The sequence below is a fragment of the Haemorhous mexicanus genome, chromosome 10 (assembly GCF_027477595.1).
Source record: "Haemorhous mexicanus isolate bHaeMex1 chromosome 10, bHaeMex1.pri, whole genome shotgun sequence".
NCBI lineage: Eukaryota > Metazoa > Chordata > Aves > Passeriformes > Fringillidae > Haemorhous > Haemorhous mexicanus.
In genome coordinates, this window is record NC_082350.1 from 20,303,352 (window position 1) to 20,313,594 (window position 10,243).

At 46.6% G+C, this 10,243-nt stretch overlaps 1 long non-coding RNA gene across 1 annotated transcript; it reads left to right on the top strand.

Moving 5' to 3' along the window:
• The first annotated feature begins 391 nt into the window (after positions 1–391).
• Positions 392–7,354, top strand: LOC132331488 (uncharacterized). Its single transcript, XR_009487606.1, has 2 exons — positions 392–523; positions 7,181–7,354. It is a non-coding gene; the product is annotated as an uncharacterized LOC132331488 (long non-coding RNA).
• The last annotated feature ends 2,889 nt before the right edge of the window (positions 7,355–10,243 follow it).

A 10,243-nucleotide genomic window follows, 5' to 3' on the forward strand; every position in this document is an offset into this window, starting at 1 on the left:
GTGAAATTGCCCATGAGACAGAGAAAGATGGAAAAAGATGGAGAAACTTCTTTTGACTTTGGTTGGTTAGAAAGGAGGTGAAGAACTCAACTGTTGATTCATTAGGGTTTCCTCCAGCATCTCATTGGTTTTGTACCTGCCCTTTCTGCTCAGATCTCCTTCAAAGACCCCACCAGGACTATGGGAAAAACCCTTTGTGAAAATTCACCCTAAGAGCATCAATTTCTTGGTTATTCTCATTTCCACTGCAGCTCCAACCAGCAGAACCCTGGACCCCTCACATGGAGTGACATGTGAAGCCCACCTGTGGTCCTGTAAAATTGCTGGAAAAATTGGGAGTGGCAAAGAGACCCTTATATGACTTTTCTCCTCTTGGTTTTTTCAAGGTAGCTGCTTGGCAAGGAGGGGCTGTGCACACCTGGAAGCAGAAACACCAGAGCTGCTGGGAAACAAAGGCAAAGAGAGAAAGCAAAAGGCTGAGATGAGGGTGAAGCACCAGGAACAGCCCCATCCTGGCATGCCAGTAAGCAACTAAATAATTGAAATATTTGCTGTCATGTTGCCATGTTTTCATAGTTCCCCTTATGAAAACCACTGCACATTATGATGCTATAAATCCTTATTATCTACATCTTCACAACCAGAAGCTTCCCATTACCCAAAAGAAGGGTGAACTCCATGAGATACATAAATGCCATTGAAAACTCCTCCTGCTATCTAAATCCTTAATTAATCCACCTTATTTAGTACATGATGGTGGGATAATTGAAGCTGTCCCTGTATTTTTTAAGAAGTGCAATAAGTGTGTTAGCATCTGCAGCTCCATTTCCTTATTGCACAGATATTGATGCCTCCTGGAAAGCCCTGTGACATCCTCTGCTTGGGGACAGTTCCACTGCTCTATATTTTCAGGGCACGTTAGCTGGGGGTTCCTGTTTGTGGCATTTTTAGCAGGATTGCTGCTTCTCACAAACCCATCTGTTCCTGCTGCTCATTCACAACCTGGAGCCACAGACTCCTGTCATCTCCCTGTCACTCTGGAAAATAATAACTGTGGGAGGACAATATAATGGATTGTTCACTGGCGTATTCCTGGATATTAAAAGTACAGTTTGGGGGTTGGTTCCAGAAAAATGGAAAATTATTTTATATGGGTTTAACATAATTATGAGCAAATTAGGCCTGATCCTCATCTCACTTGGGTCTACATTCACTCACAGCTCATGGAGCTGGCTGGTATTTTTGGAATGTGAAGTCTTCTGTGACATTTTTTACAACAGAGGTAATTTGGAGAGAAAAGTTCTATAATTTTTCTGGGCTTTTTTTCTGCTTCCTTTTTGGCTTTTTTTTTTTCCCCCTTATTTCAGTAAACACATGCGAAAAGGAAAAAAAAAAACCTTGCAAGAATTTTCCACAAAGAGAACAGCATTTTGTGTTTTCTTGAGAGCATATTGTCAGGCAACAGAGGAACACAACAGAGGCAATTTGGGCTGAGGGAGTTGTTGCCCAGATAGTTTTCTGTTCTCTAAAGCTGCCTTTGTCCCCCAGTATCGTCAGGGTCCATCAAATTCTGCTGCTCCCACTGACTGCCAAGGGAAGCTGCGAAAAAATTTTTGCCAATGATGTTTTGCATGTAAAAAAAAAAAAAGAAGAGGATTTTCAGCAATTATTATTTTGGCATTATTAAAAATAGGCTTTGGATAAAATATTTAGAGAAGATCTAAGCTCCAATACTGTAAGCCAGACAGAAAGCATCCTCTCTCCTTCCCACTGCTCTTTTTCTCCACTATGAAAGTCAAGATGAACAAATTTCCCCTTCATTCCTCAGACAATATTTTCTCTTTGAGTAAAGATAGAGGAGATCACAGGAAGGTAAAAAGGTCTTTTTCAAAATTGCTTTGGCTTTTCCTAATGTTTTATAGTCTCCAATTAACATCATTGGCCAGTGTCCCCTGAGGCCTCAGGAAATGCAATGACAGCAGCAATGATCTTCATGACTGATGGACTTTCTGGCAGATGCTTTTAAGCACCAAACCCTGGCTATTGGGGGCCCAAATGTGTGCAAACTGAGTGGTCCCCATGAGCTCCCACAGCTGTAACCAGGGCCCAGCATCCCAATGGAAAGAGCTTCTTTAAGAGCACCTCCAACACTTCAGAGCCTAACGTGGCGGGGGACAAAACCCTTCCAGGTGATGGCACCTCCCCTTTTCTTGCCATTTTTATTCTCTCTTATTATTAAAAAGAAAAATGTTGTCAAAATCCCCCATTCTTTTCCAGGAGGTGGGAGCCCGTGTTGCCTGGAGCACAAATCCCATTTCTGGGATCCCACAAACCAGAGGAGCAGCTCCAGCTCAGGCAGGTTTAGGATGAGCACTGGGTCCCAGATGAGGGCAGCTGAGGCTCCCTGGATATGCTCAGGTTGTTGTTTCAGTGCTGGTGATTTATGCCCTGGTGATCATCTCCACCTGCTGAGTTATTTACAAGTGATTTTTCTGGGAACAAAAGTACCTCAGCCCTTAACAGCAGCATTGCTTTGGGCTGGGCACTGGGGACAGAAAACAACCAGAGGAACACAGCAGCCATTCAGTGTGTCTCAGGACTTCAGGCTGAGGACAAAATAAAAGCCCTGCATCAGGAGAGCTCACTGCTAAATGATAACTTAAGCCAATTATACGTGCCTCATTCATCTTTTAGATAAGAAGCAGAGAGAAATAGTTTTTCTATTTCCATAATCATGCCACTAACTAGACAAAACGTGATAATCCATAATGAGCTAGGAAGAGAATTAAATGGAGAACAGGGTCTTTTGATGACTTGCCAGTTTTCTCTAACATCACTCATACAGGTTATTGACACAGGACCAATTTTTCATCCTCACTTTAACAGGACTCCCATTATTACAATTGAAAAATGGCAGGCACAAATGTTTGCAGGCACATTTTGGTACCTTAATTTAAGATTTCCTCAGATTTACAAGTTCTTAATTGTAAGTACAAGCCAGGTGCCCAGGAAATAATGTCATGTGCAAACAGCTGCAAATACTATTTCTGTGTGATAGGATCTGTCTCCAGCTCTGGCCCTCAACAACCACAAAGTGGGTTTTCCTCCTCATGAAACACACTTTGTCACCCTTGTTGGCCAGCGATGAACTGGAAATAAATTTCTGTGACGCCAACTCCAGGCGAGAATCTGAGATGGTTTTACAAAGTGTCTGGGAAGAGAAAGCCAAAAAATTTTGGGAGGAGATTTGTGGAGGAAAATACAGCTTAGTCTGAGTTTTCTAAAACTTTGGGGAAAAAATTAAAAATACTGTGACTCCTGGAGTGACTTGGACTCCTGTGTTTTCAGCTCTGCAAGGAAGAGCATGCACTTGGCCACTTCTAGAAGCCTGCCTTTTGGGTTTCCTTTCTCCCAGCCCTTTCCTTTGAGCCCAGACCCCCTCAGCCCTGGCAGAACAGCCAGGTATGCAGCCATGTGCTGAATCCCACATTTCCAATAACACATCAATTTCATCTCTCTCCCAGGACACCAGAACCTTTTCCAATAAAACCCCAATTTCATTCTAAGAAGATTTCTCCAGCTCTCACATTCATGAAAAAAAAAAAAAAAAAGACTCACAAGGATTAAGGAAGAACCCCAAATTTATTATTTCCACTAAACATCCATCCCTTTAAAGGATGTTTTTGTCTGGATGCTGAAGTGCTGTTGTTGGGTCCCTCTGGGCTGGACACCTCGTGGCCATGGGGTCCCACGGCAGGAGGGACCACAGGGCCACCCTGGGGACTGGGGCTTCTAACAGAGCCACTGTGGTGCTCCACCCCAAAAATGCATCACCCCAGCAGCCCCCTGGCAGGGAATATGATGGAAGGTGAGTCCATGAGCATCCTCCTCAGATTTTTCCTCATTCTTCTCTTTTTTTCAGTTTCTCAGCTCACTCGATTTGAGGTTGGGATGCACAGTCTGGTAATATGACAGCAACAAGGGACTTTAAAGTCTTTTCCTGGTCATTACTTATTGATTGCCTAACAGAAAACTCCACTGGGACTGAAAGGAGAACAGAAATTCTTTCTGAAAAGCATTAATCCCTCTTTTTTAAGGAGATTGAGTTAGACTTTTCCATTTTTTCAAAGCAGAAGCTGCAGGGGTGGAGTTTTCTTCAGCTGAAACATCTCAGCTAGAGCCATTAAGAGATGGACAGAGGGGAAAAACCTTTCCAGAATTTTGGTTTTTGACTGACAGTTCCCAGAGGGTCCCCCTGCTTTCCCCAGCACTGAATCTCTCATTGCTGAGAGGGGGGGGGGGCAGGTTTTATATGAATTAAAATTTGAGAGCTTGTGCCCATCAGAGACCAGGTCAGCATCAATTTGCAGTTTGTACAAATTAATACCACATCACCAGAAAATTCAATACAGCAACTTTTGTGTGAAACCACCCCAGGGTGCTCTGCAAATAAAACACACTAAAATGCTGTGTGCAAGGTCTGCTCTCCACCAAATGATAAATATTAATGCCCCAAACAGAAGGGATATTTATGCTTCAACCTGCAAGCATTTATTGATTTTCTCATTCCATCCTGACCATGGCTGAAACACAGGTTGAAAGAGCAGCCCCACACCACGGGGTGTCCCCCAGCCCAGGGGACACCCTGTGGTTGGGGACACAAAAGGGGGCTGGTCTAAAGCACTGGCAGCACCGTGAGCATCTCGTGTAAACATCTGGGTTTTAAAGATCACACACTGCTGTGTAATGCTCATGAAAACACCTGCTGTGAGGGTGGGGAGCCCCTGGCACAGGGTGCCCAGAGCTGCTCTGGCTGCCCCTGGATCCCTGAAGTGTCCAAGGCTGGGCTGGATGGGGCTTGGAGCAGCCTGGGCTAGAGGGAGGTGTCCCTGCCCGTGGCAGGGGGTTGGAATAATGATCCATCATCCAAACCATTCTGAGATTCTATGAAAATAACTTGCAGTCCTTGAATGTTGGAGGGGAGTGGGGTTGTTTGCACGCTGCTGGGGCAGAGCTTTCTCTGGCACACCTGAACACGCTGGCCTTGAGACAGCCTCGTCTAGCAGGCTATAAAAGCATTCAAACCAGAGCAATAAATAGATCAGGAGTGATAAGAAATGTGGAGGAGGAGGAGAGAAGGAAGGAGCCTGACAAAGTTCAGGGCCAGTGCAGGGTGGGCATTTCCTTCACCAGGATAACAGAACACACCCAGGTTCTTTGCAAACAGCCTTTGCTGACTGTTCCCATCCAAGCCTGGTCCAGACTAGGGTTGATTTTTTTCCCCCTCAAAAATGTAATCTCCACACCTTCAGTGTGGGTTGTGGGATAAAATCACTGCCATTTTGGGAGTGCAAATCAGCTCTACCTGCCATGGAGCCAGCAGAGATTTAGCACTGTCATTTAGCACACCACTCATAGATTAAAGGGGCTTGTCCTTTTCACTTCACCTTATTTATGATTTTCAAACAATAAAGCATTCAGGGAGAAATTATGGCTCTGTTAAACCATAGATGTGTCCATGTTCATCCTCCATAAATGTACCTGAGGGCTGGAAGTTCATCAGTTCGAATTCAGGAATGAATCTGAACTGGAGCCAAGCAAATATTGGACCTAGTCCAGCTTGGGTTTACACCAGCTTTACAAAAACCCCTTTGCTTTGAGATTTCAGGCAAGGTGCAGCCTGTTTGTGTTCCAGTCTGGGCTTCACACAACCCAGTGTAGCCCAAACGTTTATGAATATTTAATGAAAATTTAGTGAGGCTGTGTTTTTCAAGGTTTTTTTTCCATGTGGATGAGTTCCTGTGCAGCACTGGGGTTGTGCAGGAGAGAGCCACAGCAGGGACACATCTTTAGGGCTCTGAGCCCCCCTGTCTGCCAGGCCAGCAGCCAGCCTGGCCTTCCTGCCTGCATGGATGTGTTTAATTATTCCCAAGGGACTGGGGGAAAAGAAAAAAAATTAAAAAAGGAAATAAAAGGACAGTGTGTGCTGAGCCCTGTACTTGAAAAGAATCTTTTAACAGTCTCCAAAAGTGCTGAGCTGGCATGTGTTTGTCTGCACATGTGGGTCTCCATGGAGCAGCTCTTGTGCTGGGAGGGACAGCCCTGTGGCTTCAGCAGGGAGAGCTCCTGCCCAGGGCACTGGCATTGGCCACATCCTGCTCTGGGCACCCTCCACAGCCCCAGCCCCAGCTCCCCATTCAGATATCACAGCTGAGCTTTGCTCCAGCACTCTCCTGTGCAGTGTGAGGTGCTGCAGCTCTCCAGAGGGGATTCCATGGGGTGAGGAAAGGGATGTGAGCCCAGCTGGCTGCAGAGCCCAGCTGTGGGCACAGGCTGTGCCACACCACAGAGCTGACACGGGGCCAGGGTGACTTTGTCCCTGAGGTGCATGAGAACAGCCAGACACGGGAAGGATTCAGTTAATGCTGGCCCAGCCTGGCACCTGGAACGTGTGGGAGCTGACACAGTCTGAAACCCAACAGTCCTTGCCCAGCATGGAGAGCTTGGAGTTCAGCACCAGCTAATTAATGCAACATTTAAAAGCAGTTTTCCTCAGCTCAGACCTGCACCTTGGCTGCTCACCTGGGTTGCCCTCCCACCCCCCTCAAGTGGTGACAGAGTGCCTGGGCCACACCACATAGCACTGACCAAACCCACCCCAGTGCTGCCAAGCCACAGCCACAAGGACACTGCCTTGCCCTCAGGTACACCCTGCAGGGTAGCTTTAGGAAGCCAGAGGTTGTTCTTTTTTTCCACTAATTGTTGTTTTTTCCACTAATGGTTGTTTTTTTTCCAGCAGATTCTCAGGGACCCCCCCCCTTTCAGTACTCACATCACTTTTTAGAGGGCTGGACCAATCCTGACTGCCAGTTCCTTCCTCTCACTGCCATGGACAATTCCATGCCTCATGTGTGCTTATTCCCATAGCTAGAAACTCATTTTCTTAGGCATGGTGTATCTGTAATGTGACAGGTTAAAAAGTGGGTGGACTCATCACATTACTCACACCAAGGTGAGCAGGAGCTGGCACCCAAATATGCAAACAGCACACAGCCCTAAATATCCCAATGTATTTTAGGGTGGTCATTTCTAATTAACACTTGAATCCAACACCCTACTTAGCCTAATTAGAGACATAACAAAAAAACCTGTTTGAGCTCACATGCACATTGAATTGCAGATCTCTAGCATCCAGCACCGCCCTGCTCCACAGACCAACAGCAAGCAAAGCCTCTCAGCAGCCAGCATGGATGAAAACTGGTCTCAGCATGGCCCTAAACTGGTCCCAGGAAGCCAATGTGTTGAAAATCTGCACCATTAGCTCCATTAAAATGCTTTAAATGTAAATCAGAAAGGTTTTGATGAGAGTTATGTTACTGGGGGAAAAGAAGGCAAACCCACGGTTTAGGAGATACTGCATTTATTTTTTGCATCTTATTCCAGAAGATTTTGCAGTCTAATTTAAACCAGGAGACAGAAGGAAGATAGATGAGGAGGAGGAACAGCAGGGGAGAACCACAAAATGGTTTAGGCTGGAAAGGTTGTTTAAAGGCCATCTAGTCCAACCCCCTGCAACAAACAGGGACACCTTCCAATCGAGCAGTTTGCTCAGACCTCTGTCCAACCTGACCTCGACTGTTTCCAGGATGGGTCATCCATGACCTCTCTAGGCAACCTATGTCAGTGTTTCACCACTTTCATCACAAAAAATGTCTGCCTGAGCTTTTTTTTCAGGGTAAAACCATCCCCCCTTGTCCCATCCCAGCTTGCCCTTTCAAGCACTGAGCAGAGCCCAGTGCGCAGGTGGCTGTGCCAGGGCTGGCACCAGGAGGGTTAAAGCACCCCGTGGCTCTGCAGATCTACCAGGACAGACAAAACAGGCATCGCCTCCGAACCTGGCTGGTGTTACGGGAAAACACAACACCCCTGCAGATCCACGAGGCACCAAAGGAGCACAGGAAAGCTGCTGTGCCCGTGCGCACACGCCTCATTCGGGGGTGGGCTCAGCCAAGCGCGGAGCTTTCATTGTGATGGAGACAAGGGGCGCGAGCAGCTCCATGGAAACCCGGCCAGATGGGATCGGGCTCGGCAGCAGCGACAGCGCCGAAAGGACAAGCTCTGTTAATATTTAACACGGAGCAGGGACGTGGTAAAACCTAGCAACCCCTCGGCAGTGGTTATGCAATTCACCATTAATAGCTCGAGGGATCCAGCATCCTCCTAACACCTCCCCTCCCCCGTTTCTATATGTGAGGGTTTTTTCTTCCCTGTTGCTAAACCTTAAAGTGAGAGGAAACAAAGAAATCACTATTGCATAATGCAGACCTACAGCCAAGTCGTATTCCTGCTGTTTTGGAAGCGTTTGAGGGAGGGAAATCAAAAGCTAAGAAGACCCATGTGATAGAATCTTATCTTTTTTCTTCTCCCTTCCATTTTTTTATTTCCCAGTTAAATACATTCACTTTCCCCAAGATCTGTTGGACCTCATCTAACACTGAGGAATGAAGTAGGGTCTTTGGTAGTGATAATTATTGGCAGTAATATTATAATTATATCCCACAGGTCTACAAAAGGTAAGGTTATGCACTGGCACGATTGCATCGTTTCTTAAAGAAAAAAATGAGGTTATTGAGAGTGAGGGTTTGCTTCAGGCATCCCACAGGCTTTGCACAGCCTGCATCCCCACCAGGTCAGGGTGCTCCACACCACTCCATCTGCAGCAATGTGGGTAGCACCAGCAGTGGTCTCACTTGTGGAGGTGCTCAGCTCCAGTGTGAAGCTGCCTGCAGAGGCAATAAGGGAATCCCTGAGCCCTTTTTAGGGCAGCCTCAAGGGCCCAGCATGGCTGGGCTGCCACCAGACGTGGAGGCCAACAATTGCTGTGCCACAGGTGTGCTCCTGCTCTGCTGTTTGTTCTCACATCTGGTAGCAGAGCAGAGCTGGGGCAGGATCACTTCTGGCACTGTGCTTCTCAGCAGCCATCTACTGTGTTCAGCTTTGGTTTAATGCTCCTGAACACAGCTCTGACTCGAGGAGGTAGATTACCCCAAAGCTGCTCAGGATCTACCAGAAGGTACCTACCCAAACCACAGAATTTCTATAGTCTATTTCTATAGGCTATATATAGATATATATGTAATATAGCCTATTTCTATGGGCTGTCCCATAGGAAAACAGAAAAGAGAGGGCCTGTTGCTCCTTAGCAGATCCAGCCTTTCCCAGGACAGGCCCAAAGCTCTGGTTTGGTCAGGGCTAGGGAGCTCTGGTTTCTGGGTTTAGCCAAGGTCAGAGAGGGAGCTGCAGTGGCACCTGGAGGGGGGACAGCAGACACTCATGGCTCTGCTGCAGGATGCTCCACCTCAGGCAGCTCAGTGCTCTGCATTTCCCATCAGCAACCCTGACACATCTCCTCCTGTGCCTCAGTTCTCTGAGTGTAACATGGAATCAGTATTTCCTATTTCTTGGGGCTGTTGTGAGAATACACACCAGCCTGTAAGCTACCCAGTGTATAAGGACATCTGAAGTTTGCACAAAATAATTTAAAATGCCTCCAAACCCCAATTCTCAACTCCCAAAGAGTACAAGTACACTTTTCTTCCCACTTCATGTTTTTCCCACATGGAAGAGGGGCCTTCCATTAGCCCTTGAGCCAAAACCCTTGGAAAGATCTTAAAAACAAGATAATCTATGTTGTGTGGATCCTTTTGCTCTCTTCTGCTAGCTAGCTAACCACCCTAGAAAAACAAGCCATAAATCAATTGAAAGCTTAACCTACAGTCTACCAATCTGAAAAGCAGACACTGCCCCAGGAATGTGACCACAGCTCACTAAAACAATAGGAACAAAGGAAAAAAACCCAAACAATTCTAACTTTCACTCAGTAATTCAGCAGAGCTGCAGAAACATCAGGCAGGCAGGATCCCCACGAGCTCCACATCACCTTAAGCCCAGAGTGTCCCCCTGAGCAGTGAGGTGCAGAGGGGTTTCTGGTTTCTGGGTGAAGATGGGTTTCAGTCCCCAGCTCAGCTGGAGAGAATTAAGGCAGCTCAGATTCCTCCTATAAAGAGACTGAGGGTCCCTAACAGTGGGCTTTTCTACTTCTCCTCTTTTGTTTTTCAGGCTTTCAGTAGAATTAGGGCTCTTCAAGGTTTTGGTTAAGTCAGCACTGCCTGACTTTGTTTTCAGGGTGTAAAGGCACTTTGAGCAAGGCCAGAAAGCACAGGGTGGGTGCTGTGGGGTGAGC